Source organism: Phascolarctos cinereus, unplaced genomic scaffold (assembly GCF_003287225.1).
Source record: "Phascolarctos cinereus isolate Bilbo 61053 unplaced genomic scaffold, phaCin_HiC Scaffold_7;HRSCAF=346, whole genome shotgun sequence".
Taxonomy (NCBI): domain Eukaryota; kingdom Metazoa; phylum Chordata; class Mammalia; order Diprotodontia; family Phascolarctidae; genus Phascolarctos; species Phascolarctos cinereus.
In genome coordinates, this window is record NW_027556180.1 from 147,195,783 (window position 1) to 147,212,098 (window position 16,316).

General features: G+C 35.5%; 1 protein-coding gene across 2 annotated transcripts in view; it reads left to right on the forward strand.

Moving 5' to 3' along the window:
• CLDN10 (claudin 10) overlaps positions 1-16,316 on the forward strand; it is a 126,560-nt gene that overhangs the window by 47,797 nt on the left and 62,447 nt on the right. The gene's annotated exons all lie outside the window — the stretch shown is intronic.

Here is a 16,316-nt window from a genome sequence, read left to right on the forward strand (position 1 = left end):
TTTTTGTCATATTACTCAATCTGATAGGTATGAGATGGTACCTCAGAGTCATTTTAATTTGCATTTCTTTAATCAATAGCAATTTAGAGCATTTTATATGACTATGGATAATTTTGATTTCTTCATCTGAAAACTGCTTGTTCATATAATTTGACCATTTATCAATTGGGGAATGACTCGTATTCTTATAAATTTGATTCCATTCTCTATATTTTTGAGAAATGAGGCCTTTTTATCACAGACATTTGCTGTAAAAAAATTTTCCCCAGCTTTCTGCTTTCCTTCTAATCTTGATGGCATTGGTTTTGTTTGTTCAAAACCTTTTTAATTTAATATAGTAAAAATTATCTATTTTACATCTTATAATGCTCTCTATCTCTTGTTTGGTCATAAATTCTACCCTTCTCCATAGATCTGACAGATAAACTATTCCTTTCTCTCCTAATTTGCTTATGATATCACCCTTTATATCTAAATCATCTACCCATTTTGACCTTATCTTGCTATATATGGCCACACCATTTTATTTAAAAAGGTTAACCAAAAACTAAAGAGTTGCCATAATGAGTAAATCAAACGATTTTAGAAATCACCTTGGCCAGAAAAGAGTTGATCTCTTTTCCAACCAGAGACATGACAGGATCTAGGAATGCTGCAAGGATGAGAAAGAAGGGTATCCTACGTGCCCTCCTATGTGAAGACATTCTTCCCTCTTTCTGCTGACATTTGGGCACAGGCGGAAATTTTTAAGGGAAACAATTGATTGCCATTCTGCAAGGGAGTATTAGAAGCAATAGGCAGGATGCTGGCATATAAGGTTTTGAATTCGTGAAAGCCAGCACAGGTGTTTGTTGTGTGAGATTTGGAAATACAAGCAATAGATGTAGTGAGAGGGTACTTTGGGTGTACATTTACATGAAAGTGGAGGATAAGTAAGAGTCAAAGCAGGGAAGTATGGAGACAGAGGATTTAGGGCCCAGGTCTCATTGGATCTAAATGAGTTGGCACAATCTGTGAAGAGTTTGAGACAATCTGCAGGCAAGTGCAGAGGGGGGAGGTCTGGGGCCACAGTTATATATTTAGTTGAAGCCTAACTGGTAAACATAAAAGCAAATGAACACAGAGGCTGTGAATTCTCAGTGCTATAGGACATCTTCCTTCGCACAAGCATCGTAGTGTAAGCACAAGCATACTGGCCTACTTAGTAGTGTCCACTACAAAGTATAGATCAGTATGGAGCAAGAGTTGAAGAGAGGCAGAAAGATTAGATTTTGTCTAACATAATTTATCTGAATCATGGGCACTTGAATTTGCCTCCAGGTTTATTTTTTTAAGAAGTAGGAGGGAGTAGATTCTGGGTAATATAGCAATAGCCATGGGTAGCACCAATTTAGAGAAGAGTTCTTCTGCAAAAACAGTGTAGGGGAACAAGGTACAAGGTAATGTTCAATATTGCCTTAAAAACAGTGAAAAGTAGCTAAAAATAAAATAAGTCTAGAGAGAGCTTGACACAAGAAACAACCACGCTAAATTCTCCTAAGTGCATTTGTAAATGAAACTGGAAGAACTATAACCAAAAAAAGAGATCAAATTGAATAGATTTGATGTATTTATGGCACCCTGAGATAATTGTGGAGTCATTGCATTTTAATTTTCCCAACTCAGTACCCAATTGGCTTTAAAAAGGAAATAAGTAATAATGACACTTACGAAGGTGAAACCAGAATTGAAAAGAAACCTGACCGAATGCAAATAGAACAAATCCATACTGAAGGCAACATAATTTTAATGATGCTCAGTGAATAATTTTAAGATATCTCAAAGAGATATTCCACAGGAATGGAATGATCAATCACAACTAATGCCCTTTCTCGGGGAAAAAAAAGGCAAGTGAGAAGATATTGGCAACTACCAGTCCATGTGTCAACTTTCTTATCTCTATCCATAGATGTTTTTGGTGAAAATCAAGAGAAATAGGCAAACTTCCCATCTTCATAGCTATACAACTTAGAGAAATATATGAAGTATAAGATCTTGCTGTATCTGTCACTTACAAAGAAGCATGTCTCTGAAACAAACGCATTCTTCAAAGTTCATCTCAAACAGTGTCTTTCTCCCAGACATTAAAATCATGATTCATACAATATTCCTTGACCAATACAACAACAGGAATCTACCAAAAGATCCCTTGGGGGCTCATGGAGCACAGGTTAAGAACTCTTCCTCTAAATGGTTTTTCTTTCTGTGGCTATAGAGGAAATTCAGCATAGTGGCTAGTGCTGCACTTAAAGTCAAGAGGACCTTGGTGTTTATCCCATGTCTGATATTTATTATCTCTGTGATGATGGGCAAGGCACTTCTTTGAACCTCAGGCAACTCTCAGCCAATTATAGATCTTGTAAAATCACATATCCTTAGATGGATATGGCTGTACATTCATGATGTCCTAATTTGAAAAATCAGCCATAAGTTTTAGTCCCACAGAGTAATTGTTTGTACAGGAATGCAGCAGCCATTAACTAGACTCCCTTGAAGAAACAAATAGTTGGCTAGATGGTACAATTGTTGTTTGGTTGTTTTTCAGTCATATCCAACTCTTTGTAACCCAATTTGGGGGTTTCTTGGCAAAAATACTGTAGTGGTTTGCTGTTTCCTTCTCCAACTCATTTTACACATGAGAAAACTAAGGCAAACAGGGTTAAGTAACTTACCCAGGGTCACATGGTTGGTAAGTGTTTCAGGTGAGATTTAAATTCAGCAAGATTCCTGACTCCAAGCCTAACACTCTGTCCACTGCACCACCTACCTGCCTCTAGATGGGTTTTATAAACACCAATAAACATTAATGTTTTCATATAGAAAGAAGATGCAAAAAAGGCAATTTTGTATGAAATTGTGGATCTATTATCTACAATTTAGTTTTTTTTAAAAGTATTCCATAATTTTAACACAGTTTCAAAAATGCCCTACTTGTCTGTATCTGTTTCTCAATGTCTCTATCCTTCTCTGCGTATTTTGAAAAATACTGCTGTGACTCTTAGTTCTCATCTTTTTTAAGGGCATTCCTATCACTATTCCTTTCTCTAGTCTCAAAATTCCTTGTAACAATAAGCATAGTCAAACAAAAGAACTGACACATTGACCACATCCAAAAATGCATGCCTCATTTTGAGCTCTAATCCACCTCCTATCTGTCAGAAGAGGAGTAGGTTACTTCATTATTTGTCCTCTGAAGAATGGTTGGTCACTTTAATGAACCAACTTATTAAATGAAGGAGAAAGGAGTTATACGCTTTGATTTACTAAACTGTCAGCTTTGTTGTTGTTCAGTTATGTCTAACTCTTTGTGACCCTATTTGGGGTTTTCTTAACAAAGATACTGGAGTGCTTTGCCATTTGCCTTCCTTCTCTTCTCATTTTACAGTTGGGAAACTGAGGCAAATGGGATTAAGAGACTTGTCCAGGGTCACACAGCTAGTGTCTGAGGCCAGAGTTGAACTCAAGTCTTCCTGACTCCAGGCCTGGTGCACTATCTACTGTGCAAAATGGCAAAACTCAGATAATGGGCTTGGTTAGGATATAAAAGCATCTCACAGAAAAAGAACAGCTGTTCTTTTTATCTTCAACATGACTTGAATTATTTGCCAGCCTGCTTACAAGATGCAATCATGACATTTTGAGCCAAAAGGCACCTTAAAGAACATGTAATACAGCTCCCTAATTTTATTATTTCATTTTATTCTTCATCCCTTGATGAAGAAACCAACTCCCAGAGAAAGAGAATGACTTGGCTCAGGTCATATGGGTAATCAGTATCAAAAAGTGACCTTTGAACCATTGCATCTCCTGACTCCAAGTTAAGGACTCTTTCTACTACAGGACATGGTGATTGCTCATCAAGATTTTGTCCAGAAAACTTAATTTCTGAAATCAAGGTGGAAAGAATAAAACTGGTCGGGCCAGTAAAATGCTGCTGTGGACATCCAGTTCACCACCAGTTCATTCTCTGAACTTTTTTTTGCCATCATTCTAGCACCTATGCTAAAGTTTCCTTTACATTTTAAAGTTGGGCACATTACTAGATTTAAAGAAAATGACAAGTTAGCACACTGCTAGAACTTACTCTATTTTTTTAACCTACATTGAAATGTTGGGCTTGCATTATATTTATTCTATATTATATAAAAATGAAAATATCTATTTTTGATCTCTGATAAATTTATCTTGTCCATGATTTTCTTATTGCAGAATAGATAGCCATTTCATTTTATGTGTGCTAATGGATTGGATTTCAATAAAAGGTTAGTGCACTAGAGTAGGTAGGAAATGCCACTTTCATTTGAATAAACGTGCTTTTCCTGAAAGAATGTATTATAGGACATAGAAAACAAGGTTTGGAAGAAATTGCTCAAGGACCATTAGTCTTATTCAAATATTACCTTTATAGTGTTGTCAAGGGCACTCAGCCTTTTGCTAGGTCCTAGATTTCTAGGTGAGTCTGCCTCCAGGCTCGAATAATTTTATCACCTGACTTTCCTGCAAGTCTTATTATTCTTGGTCTCATGAGCTAATATTCATGCCTAACTAGCCCTTTTCCATTCTCAAAAAGTCCTTTGTAGGACATTGATAATCTTATATTTTTATTTTGTTTTCCTACGTATTGTGGTTTAAAAAAAATACTTGGAATCGCATCTATTCTATCTTAAAGAAATTTTGGATTAAGAATTTAAGATAATTGAGATGAAAATGAAATTTAACTTGGATTTTTATTTGTTACTTAAGCCTGATGATTTTGCTTTTTATTGGGTTATGGGCAGAATTTGGGGGATAGAATTGTGATTTCCTCATTTGGGAGGAGAGAAATTTTCATCAGAATAACCAAATTTGATCTACCTCGTGAATAATCCTATTTGGCAACAGTGGCACTAATGATAAGGTGAATTGTTCTAGGTTCCACTTGAATACAACCCATTCACTCGTTATTTAGTTTCTTTATAAATCAGAATAGGGTAACATCAAATAACACAGATATGTGGGGGGAGGGACGTTGACACTTTAAATAACTAGTTCAGTTATCTCAGAAGGTTGCACCAAAAATGCAAAACAATTTAAAATGGCATTTCTACCACAAACAAAACATGTTACCAGGCTTCCATGCACCTGAAGTTGTACAGTGCCGCTTCTTCAAAGATTTAACATAATTATTATGCAGGGAAAACTTTTTTTTCCCCTGAGTGCCAGAGGAAAGTTTCCAGACTGCACTATGAAATATTTAAGTCTATTTTTGGTGCAGTAAAAGTACTGTGACATTTCCAGAACTGCTCTGTTTTGAGATGTGGGAAAATCTTTGTGTTTAAACTACATTTATGAGTAGCATGAAACAAAGAACCATAACAAGCATTAAGTGGTGAGGCCATTGCTACCGGAAGGATACAGGTTATTGAATTACTTCACTCAAGAGTAGGCAAATCCAGGAGGGGTGGGAGATCAGACTGCCAAAAAGGGATTGACATAAACCTTCCGTATTCAACAGCCAAAGTCTGCATACTGATTTTATTTAATCTGAAGGAGCAATGTATTTTCTCCATCTCCATTAACTCAAAGAGAATAATACTCAATTTAAAAAGCAGAGAATGTGAATACAATGGCTTAACTGTTTTAATAGGAAGGGGAGCTCAATTCTTGTTACACGGTAGAAATACAATGAAAACATCCTGTGTTTGTCTAGTGCCTAATAGTGTATAGTTTACAATTCTTTTCATCCAGACGTTTCATTGAAGAATGTTGCTTAACTTAGTAATCCTTAAAACACTTCTGGGGGATAGGCAGATCTAGTGGGGTAGCCTGGTCTAAGTATGACCACTTTTGTTTAACACACGAAGAAATGCAAGGATGGGAAGTTGAGTGATATACGCAAACATCTCAACAAAAGCTCCTAAATCACAGCTCTGCTCATTTTACATGACCTTTCAGGAAGAGGGAATTATTATCCCTACAGAGGTAGCCTTGATGTGGTAGAAAAATTCATTGGATTTGGGATCAGGAACTTTGGGTCACCAGCTCCCCTACTTTCTTGCTGTATTCACAGTATTTGAGTAAGTCACTTAACATTTGCATTCTTCAGATTTCTCACCTGTGAAAACAGGAATTAGATAAACCTGTACTACTATCTCAAAGGATTGTGGTGAGGAATAACTGATATAATGTATATAAAGTTCTTTGTAAACCAATGTGCCGTATTTATGTTAGTGTTTACTATGGAAGAGTCAGATACAGTACAACTTTAAATATAAAATCCAGCAGTGGTTACATAGTTTTAAATGTAATATTAAAAACAAAATTATGTTCCTTAATATCAAATTTCTTAAGAATCCCCTTCCTTTCCTTCTTTTAAAAATTGTACATTAAAGAAAAATAAAGATCACCAAAGTTGACATTACCAGCACAAACTAAACAGTTCTGAAAGAGAAAGGATATTCTTGTTTTAAGGTACAGAGATTTAGTCATTAGGCTATTAGAAGTCCTTAAAACCATCTGATAAAATTTTACCCAAGCTAAGATATGATAGAGTAAAAATATGATCCCTGAATAGGAAATCCCTTTGGTTATCACTCAGCCACTAAAAATGTAAAGGCGAGAAGTAGATCTTTAAGAAAAATCATATTTATATCAATAATACTAAAATTGCTTCTAAGAACATTTTTTCTTTTTTTATTCTGAATTTAACAAATGTCAAATAAAGTAGCTATTTCCAAGTACATAGAACAGAAAATATTGTACATGAAACTGCAGATTTCTGTCAAATAATATTTAAAATAATTGGCATTCATAATGAGAAATTTTAGGAAAGGTTGTTCATTCATTTATTAACAAATTGTTATACAAACAAATCAGGTTAATATGTTAAATGCAGAAGAGTAAGAAGGTTAAAAAAAAAGATGGATCTCTTGTTAATTTCCAAAAGGAGCTGAATGCTCACTTACTGATTAGGAATTTTGTAGAGGGGATTCCTTCACCTGCTAGAGGGTGGGATTAGACCTCTCAGGTCCTCTCTGGGACTTCTAGGGCTTCTGATGATTAGGGAGAGAAGGCAAAAAAAGCATGAATAAAGCCACACAGAACTACATCCACCATCTAGTGATACCAGCAGGCAGAACTACAGAAACAGAAAGAGGCTAATTGTTGGTAGGGAAGCTGGTACTGCTCTAATTCACTTATTTTATGTAGGTGGACACTTAGCAGCCAGACAGAAACAATTCTCCCCTACTTGATTAAAGTTCTGTCCTTCTGGTAGACTTAAAGGAAGTTATTTTAGGGCAATTACTATGTATTTCCTATATGTACACAGGAAATTCTTATTAATCATAATGGTCTGGGATAATTCATCCATTTCTGTGAGTTGTGTATGATTCCCTTCCAGTCTGGGGATAAGCATTAATATTGCATATGAACTTAAAGGAAAAATACTTTTTGTAAGTAGTCCTTTGGACTATGTTGATCTGTGGGTAAGAGGGAGAAACTGGAGAATTGGCAGCAAAAGCTAATCAGAACACAAATAGATGTGATGAAATAGACTGCAGATTGTTAGGGTCCTATGACCACTAACTGCAAGGATCCTGAGAGTTGTTGATTGTTGGGGTCCTATGATCACTAACTGCAAGGATCCTGAAAGTCTAACATAGGCACCCTTGAGAGAATAAAGGTGTTATGCTGTTCAGGATGCAACCATCCTTGGCTTTGGGACACAGAGTCATGATTGCCCATTGCTTTGTCATATCTTGTAATCACCACTTAGCTTACCAATGCTATAGCCTGATGCATAATATTTACCTCAAGGACACACAAACAGGGAAAGCCATCTAATTAGGAAATTCCCTAGACTTATGCCACTCTCTTACAACAAGATCATTTGTATAAAATTAAAAATTGATTGTAATTCTATTTTGCTAAGGCTTAATCAAGCTAGATTTAATATTCCCTTTGTCAATTCCTTCCCCTTATAAACTTCACCCACCACCCCCCTTGTGAAGAAACTTTCCTAAAGGTCAAGCTTTTGTCTTATAATTACCTCTATCTTTGTAACCTCACCCATCAGCCACTTTATAAACTGACCTTTATAAAAGGTCAAACCGCATCAATTTAAACTAGCAACTCCTCTCTCCTGGGAATTTTTGTGTTGTGGCTGGAATCACGTGTCTTATCGTGGTTAAGGGGGTTTCACAAGGGGAGATCCAAATGATGTAATCTCAGTACTTAATATGTCATCAATAGCCAATCAGAACAAGACATACCTATATTGCTTGAGATTTTGCTCTGTCACTTGGCTAATTGTTATAAAAGACCTTGTCAACACTCACTCAATGTTTCTGGTCATTGAGAAAGGCCACTGACACACTTTATTGGTTACTGACAGCCTTATACATTGATCACGCTCAGAACTTTGTCTCTCAATTTACTTTAGTTTTCAAACATAACATTTTTTTCCTTTTTTTATTAATTTATTTTGATTTATCAACAATCACTTCCACATGCTTTTGAGTTGAAAATTTTTCTCCCCCTTCCTCCCCCCCACCCTCCCCAAGACAGCGCACAATCTGATATAGGCTTTACATTTACATACCCATTAAACATATTTTCACATTAGTGAAGTTGTAAGTAAAAATTAAAACCAATAGGAGGAACCATCAGAAAGATGAAACAAAACTCAACAGAAGGTAAAAATAAGTGATAGCGATTTGACTTCCATAGTTCTTTCTTTGGATGTGGACAGCATTTTCCATCCCAAGGCCTCTGGAGAGGTCTTAGATCCCTGTAATGCTGAGAAGGGTTCAGTTTAACAATCTTAGTCATTGTATAATATGGCTGTTATTATGTACAAAGTCCTCTTGGTTCTGCTCACTTCACTCAGCATCAGACCATATAAGTCTTCCCAGGTTTTTCTGAAGTCAGCCTGTTCATCATTTCTTATAGCACAATAGTATTCCATTACATTCATATACCACAACTTGCTCAGCCATTCCCCAATTGATGAGCATCCTCTCAATTTCCAATTCTTTGCCACCACAAAAAGAGCTGCTGTGAATATTTTTGTACATGTGGGTCCTTTTCCCATTTGTTTGATGTCTTTGGGATATAGCCCTAGAAGTGCTATTGCTGGATCAAAGGGTATGCACATTTTTGTAGCCCTTTGGGCATAGTTCCAAATTGTTCTCCAAAATGGTTGGATCATTTCACAACTCCACCAACAATGTATTAGTGTTCCAATTTTCCCACATCTTCTCCAACATTTATCATTTTCCTGTTTTGTCATGTTGGCCAATCTGATACGTGTGATGTGGTACCTCAGAGTTCAAACATAAAACATTTGACTGCTTTAATTTGACTCTGCTTTCCCTCCTATAAACATGTTCAACTCCACAAGCAGTCTCAGGGTCAGTTTAGCGAAAACCAGTCCAGAGGTCTTGGCCATTTATGCTTTTTTAAAAGCTGTCTAGGGGCAGCAGAAAAGAAAAAGAGATCCTGATGCACTTGTTAGTATCGTAGGCAGCAACAACTCTCTCCTTTTTCAAAAGAGATAATATTTGTATCAAATGAGAAGTTCATACTTAGCACAGTGCCTGACACATTACTGTTGCTGTTGTTTAATGATTTCAGTTGTGTCCAACTCTTTGTGACCCCATTGGGGGTTTTCTTGGCAAAGATACTGTAGTGGTTTGTTTTTTCCTTTTCCAGCTCATTTTACAGATGAAGAAACTGAGGCAAACACGGTTAAGTGACTTGGCCAGGGTCACATGGCTAGTAAATGTCTAAAGCCAAATTTGAACTTGGGTCTTCTTGACTCCACGGCCTCGTGCTCTGTTCACCGTGCCACCTAGCTGCCCAAAAACAACAACAACAGCATTTGATACAAACATCTCATTAGAAAAAAGAGAGTAGTTGCTGCCTATAGGCACATAATAAAAGCTTAACAAATGTTTATTCCCTCCCCCATTCCCACCCCTTGTTCTTATAGCTGAACTGCCCTGAGTAGGATAAAATAGACTCCACAAATGAGTAATTTTTCACAGTATGGTACTTACACATAATTGACATTTAAAACAATTTTTTTGAGTTATAGTTTATTGAATGACATGTTTCCCAGGCTTTCTGAAATCAGTAGCCAAGGAAGTAAGGGATTTTTCACATAAAAGGAACCCTGAGTAAGTTAGAACCTTTCCAGGCCTCAGTTTCTTCATCTGTGATATGAGCTTAGACTAGATGATCTCTAATCTAAGACCCTGTCTAGCTTTTAATTCTATAAACCTTCCAACTCAGAGATTCTCTAGTTTTGTGAGTATACACGTCTGGCCCTATATTTACTGTTGTATAGGATATAAAAGAAATAAAAGGCATCATGATTTCTGTCCTTAGTGATAATACAGTTTTGCTGCAGAAACAAGACACACATAAACTGGAGAATAAGCTGGTATGATTAAAAAGTGCCAAATTGTATGTTTAATAGGAATTCAGATTCCTTTAAGATTTTTAAAAAATTTAGTAGCCAAATAAAAAAGTATTATTGTGCCCATAAAGGTAATCTTTAAGGGGAACAACATGTTTTCCTCATAGCATCCCTATGTGGTAAAGATGTTTCCCCCATTAGATTATAAGCCTCTGGAGTATAGGGACTGTCTTTCTTTTTATATCTCCTCAACTGTTTACCACATACAGTGTCTGACAGGTTACAGGCACTTAGTAAATTTTTATTTGATCGCATTAGATAAGTAGTGCAAATACCATAATCCAACTTTTATAGACTAAGAAAAAGGTTCAGAGAAGTTAAATAAATTGCCCATGGTAACACAGCTGGCTACATGTTACAGTCTACAACAGGCTGATCAAACAAATTCTAGACACGGCTAAGGAAAACCAATGGGGAAGAGGAGAATCTTCCATATGACTATCATTAGTAAGTAAAAAATAATACTGTTTATATGTCACTCAACTTAAGAAGTTCAAGTTAAATTAATTCTTGATTATTTATAATCTAGTTTATGCTTTTTGTTATTTCCTCTTCCTTTCCATTACTTGACTTTGGGCCAGCCTACTCAAAACAAAAATCTAGTATTATCTGAGATTTAATTAGTCTATCATCTATTAATCCCTGTCCCCAATGATCATGAAGCAGGCAGCACCTTTAGGCAAAATAAGCTCTTGCCTGTGTGGTATAAAATCCGCTGAGCCCCCCAACATGTCTCCTGCTGATGTACTGCATATAGAATAGTCCTTCCTTCCTGCCTGGCCTTAATTTCCCAAAGTTAGAGTGACCACTTTAAAACTGGGCTTGGTGATTTTAATGAATGAATGATTGAAAAAGCATTTATTAAGCACTTACTATGTGTCATACCCTGTGGCAAACACACAGGCAGAAAGAAGGACAAGGAAACAAGGCAGTCACTGACCTCAGACAACTTAAATTCTAATGTGGAAGAAAACATATAAAGGGCATTAGAAAAGGGCCAGGCATAGTGTGGCAGCATTATTTGAAAATGGCTCTAAATAATTAAGGCAACGAAAGTTTCTTAGTTGGGGGCTAACTCTATATAAGGATTCTAAATTTTCAATCAATTTGTATATAAGAACACTGAGACTAAGGTAGGTTGCAGTTATTTTAGTTGACTACTAAATCTTTTTATTCTTTCTTGTACTTTTACATAGATTTTGACGTCTGCATTAATCCACAGTTGATCCAAGAGTACACAGATGGCCTGATTCAGAAATAATTTCCACATCAGGAACTGGTCATTTTCTGTCTGTTGAACTACAACAACGACAATATAATTTCAATTTTTGTGATGTTACTGAGTGCCTTTGTTTTCATATCACCCTTATTTTCCCAATATATCCCTTCTTTCTCTCCTTTTTCAAAAAGCCATCTTTTACAACAAAGAATATTTTTAAAGGGAAAAAGAAATTCATCAAAATTAACCACAGCAGGACTAGATTATTTCTAATGTTCTTTCACCTCAAATATCCAAAGACTGGTTTTTTTTTTAAATTTCTCTCAGAAACCACAGGTAGGGTTGTTATCAAATTATTTTTATTTAGTTTAGGTTACTTGCTCAGATAAGGGCAGCTAGATGATGCAGTGGGCTAGAGTACTGGGCCTGAAGTCAGGAAGACCTGAATTAAAATCCAGCTTCAGACACTTACTACCTGGGTGACCCTCAAACACTTATTAGCTGTATGATCCTGGGCAAGTCACTGCACCCTGTTTGCCTCAGTTTCCTCATCAGTAAAATAAGCTGGAGAAAGAAATGGCAAACCACTCCAGCATCTCTACCAAGAAAACCTCAAATGGGGTCACAAAGAGTCAGAACAGAAATGACTGAACAACAACAAATTGCTTAGAAACAAATTGCTTTCAAATGTGCCAGGGGGCACATTAGAAAGCAGACAACAGGACTTTGGAGCCAATGTGAAACAAGAAAGGGGAGGCAGAAAAAGGAGGGCTTCTTGGAAGAAGCCATACATAGGGAAAATTTGGCTGTACTGTAAGCACCGAAATGTTACCAATGGAAGTCTAAGAGGCATGGGTTATAATGGAAAGAGTACAGGTTCTGGAGCCAGAGACCTGGGTTTGAATCATCTTTCAGATATTTACTATCTCAGTATAGTACCCTTTCGTTTCTATATGAAAGGACTGGACTAAATGATGTCTAACGTCCTTTCCAACTCTAAAACTTCATATGAAGCCAGAGGGAAACTTGCCTTGTTGGGAAGAAAGAAGTTTCATGAAAACCCAGAGGACAGAGGATCCGGGAGGAAAAAGCAGTCACTAATGTCACATACTGCTGAGAGATCTAGAAAAATAAGGACTGAAAAATAGGTTATCAGATTTGGAAATTAAGAGGTCATTTGGGTCTTTGAAGTGAGCAGTTTTAGTTGAGTGTTGAGGGCAGAAATCAGACAGCAAAGGGTTGAAAAGTGAAAGGGGAGGAAATGGAAGTGAGAGGAAAGAGAACATTTTCTAGGAATTTGCCTGGGAGGAGAGGTATAGGACAATTGTTAGGGGGATGAGGTCAAATGAAAGGGTTTTTTTTAAGGATGAGGAAGTACATTTGTAGATAGCAGGAAAGGAACCAGTAAATAAGGAGAGATTCAAGATTCCATAGAGAGAGAAGATTATAGAAGCACTGTTGAGCAAACAATAAGGGAATCAAGGGTATATGTATATCTCCATTTAAGATGGAGAATTGAATAGGAGCAGAAAAGCTCTATTCTAACATACAGACTCCAGAAAAGATAAAATGAAAAAGTACCAGATTGAAAAATGATTAAGAAATTAAAAGAGAAATTTAGGAAATTGTCTTCATCCAGCCTAGGTTTGTAAAAGGGGGTATCCAGAAGCCTGCAAACAATAAGGAGTTGGCTCAGCCTAAGAAATCAGAGTGAAGCGAATGCAGAGCTCAGAGGTCCTCTAGCTCTGACAGCCTCAGAGCACTCTAGCCAGTGAGCTATGCTAGTCAAGTAGGTATTAGTCATGGGGAAAAGAAGACCAAAGCACTTTTGCCAGTTTCCCCAACGTGGTTAAGCATCTACATAGTTCCTCCTAAGATGGCAGCAATCAATCTACACCCCCTAGGGACTCTGAAACTTTACAGCAAGCTTACACGAGCCAGCCTTGATGCTCTTGAAGAGGCTAGTGCTCTGTTCTTAGATACAGGCGGTGTCCTTGCCAGTCTACTGTACACAGTGGACATTACTAAAAGGAAGTGCCAGAAACAGGATCCCAGACAATAGAAATCAGGAGAAAGAGGAAGGGAATAAACCAGGCACTGTGTTAAGCTCTTTATAGGTTTTATCACATTTGATCCTCACAACAACCCTGGGGAGGTAGGTGCTATTATTAGTCCCATTTTATAATTAAGGAAACTGAAGCAAATAGGTTAACAATTTATCTAAGGTCACACAGCTAGTAAGAATCTGATTTGAGCTCGTCTTCCCGATTCCAGGGCCAGTGTTCTATCCACTGTGCCACCAACTGCCAGGACCAAATAGGGGCCTACCATCCCAACAATCACTTTCTAATGTTGAGCACACCCTTTATTACTACCTTCTTTTTGTAAAAAAAAAAAAACAGTGTCAAGAGGTAAGTAGAGGAAATTATGAGGACATAGAGGAAATATCTATAATTAATAATCAAAATCATCAATATGCACCTTTAAAAGAGAAAAGATTAGAAGAATGAATTAGGGAGCAGAGTTCAATAATACGTTATTTGCAGGAAACATTTAAAACATCAAAATTCACACAGTTAAAATAAGGGGCTGGAGTAACCTATTATACTTCAAGTGGACTAAAAAACCAGGAGAACTAATCATGATCTTGAATAAAACAATGGTAAAATAGAAATGATTTTTTAAAAAGAAACAGGAAAACATTATGCTTAAATTAGGGATTAAATATATGAACATGATATAATATGAATCATAATATCTAAATACTTAAAAGAAAACAAATTTACAGGGAAAAATAGACATTAAAACTAGAACATTTGGGGATTTCAATGTATCTCTTTCACACTTTGACAAATATAACCACGAAAAAACATGAGACAAATTAAGGAAATAAATAGCATTTTTTAAAAGTTAGATATAATTGATCCCTGGTGAATAAAGAATGAGAATAATAAAGAATACACATATTTATAAGCTATACAAGGCACCTTTATAAAATCAAATATTTATTTAGATATAAAAACATCACAAAGAAATGCAAAAAGAAGAAATATTGAATAAATGCTTTACTGATCAAAATACAATGAAGTTATTATCAAGAAAAGGCATTTGAAGAAAGGATTAAAATTAATTTGAGATTGAATAATTTAATCATATGCAATTGATGGGTCGATGAACAAATCTTAAAAGTAATAGGTAATTGTCTGAAAGAAAATTACAATAATGAGAGAAAATACCAACATTTTAGGGATCCAGCCAAAATAATCCTTAGGGAGATATTTACATTGCTAAATACATTCATTGACAAAAGAAAAAAAAAGAATAGAACAACAAATTGGGCATGGAACAAGTAAAAATGCTAGAAAAGCAACATATCAAAAAAGTCCAACTAAGCACCAAAATAAATTTTGAAAATAAAGTAGATTAATAAAATTGAAAGCAAAATTACCATTGATTGATAAATGAAAGTAGAAGCTTAAAAAAAATAGTGAACTTGATTTTTAAAAGAGAGCAAAACAAAATTTCCAGTAAAAAAAAACAAAAAAATTCACATCAAATGAAGATGAAATCATATAAATGATCAGAAATTATTTTGCCCAAATACATGCCAAAAATATAGATAACTTAGATGAAATTGACAAATACTTAAAAAAATAACATACTCAGATTAAAAGAACAAGAGATAGAAATTTTAAATTATTCAGTTTTTGAAAGGAAGGAAATACACAATTTTTAAGTGCCTACAAATGTGCCAGGCACTGTGCTAAGTGCTCTATACCAAATGTCTCGTTTGATTTTTAAAAAAAGAAAACTGAGCAAAACATAAACGAGCTCCCAAAGAAAAAAGCCCCAGGACCAAATAGTTTTACAAGTGAATGCTATTGACCATTCAAAGAATAATTAATGCCATTGTTATATAGAATATTTGCAAAAATTGAAAAAGAAAGGATCCTTTTCATCGTCTTCTGCAATACAAATACGTTCTTGATATTTAAACCAAGGAGAGAAAAATCAGAGCAAGAAAATTAAAGGCCAATCCCTAATAAATATTATAATATAAAAATAATATAAAATAAAAATAATCCCTAATAAATATTGACTCAAACATATTGAATAAAATATTAGTGCAGTGGCCACAACCACAAGAAAAAAGAAATTGAGGGAACAGACCACAAGGAACCAAAGCTATCACTTTCTTGCATATTCTTCTCTATTTAGCGAACCCTAAAGAGGTAAGTAAAATTAGTTGAAACAATAACTTCATCAAAGCAACAAGATATAAAATAAGTACAAATAAATCATTAGCTTTTCTATAAATATCCAATATAACACAACAGGAAGAAAGAAAAAGGTAAAATTCTATTCAAATTAACTACAGGACATAAAATATTTGGGATTCTGTCTACCAAGACACATATATGTCTATCTGAATACAACTACAAAATACTGTTTATAGAAATAAGGAAATAAATAAGCAGAAAAATATGAATTAGTAGGCCATGCCAATGTAATAACAATGACAACACTGCTTGCATTATACTCATTCAGTGTCATGCCAAACAAACTACCAAAAAGATTACTTTATAGGCTAGAAAA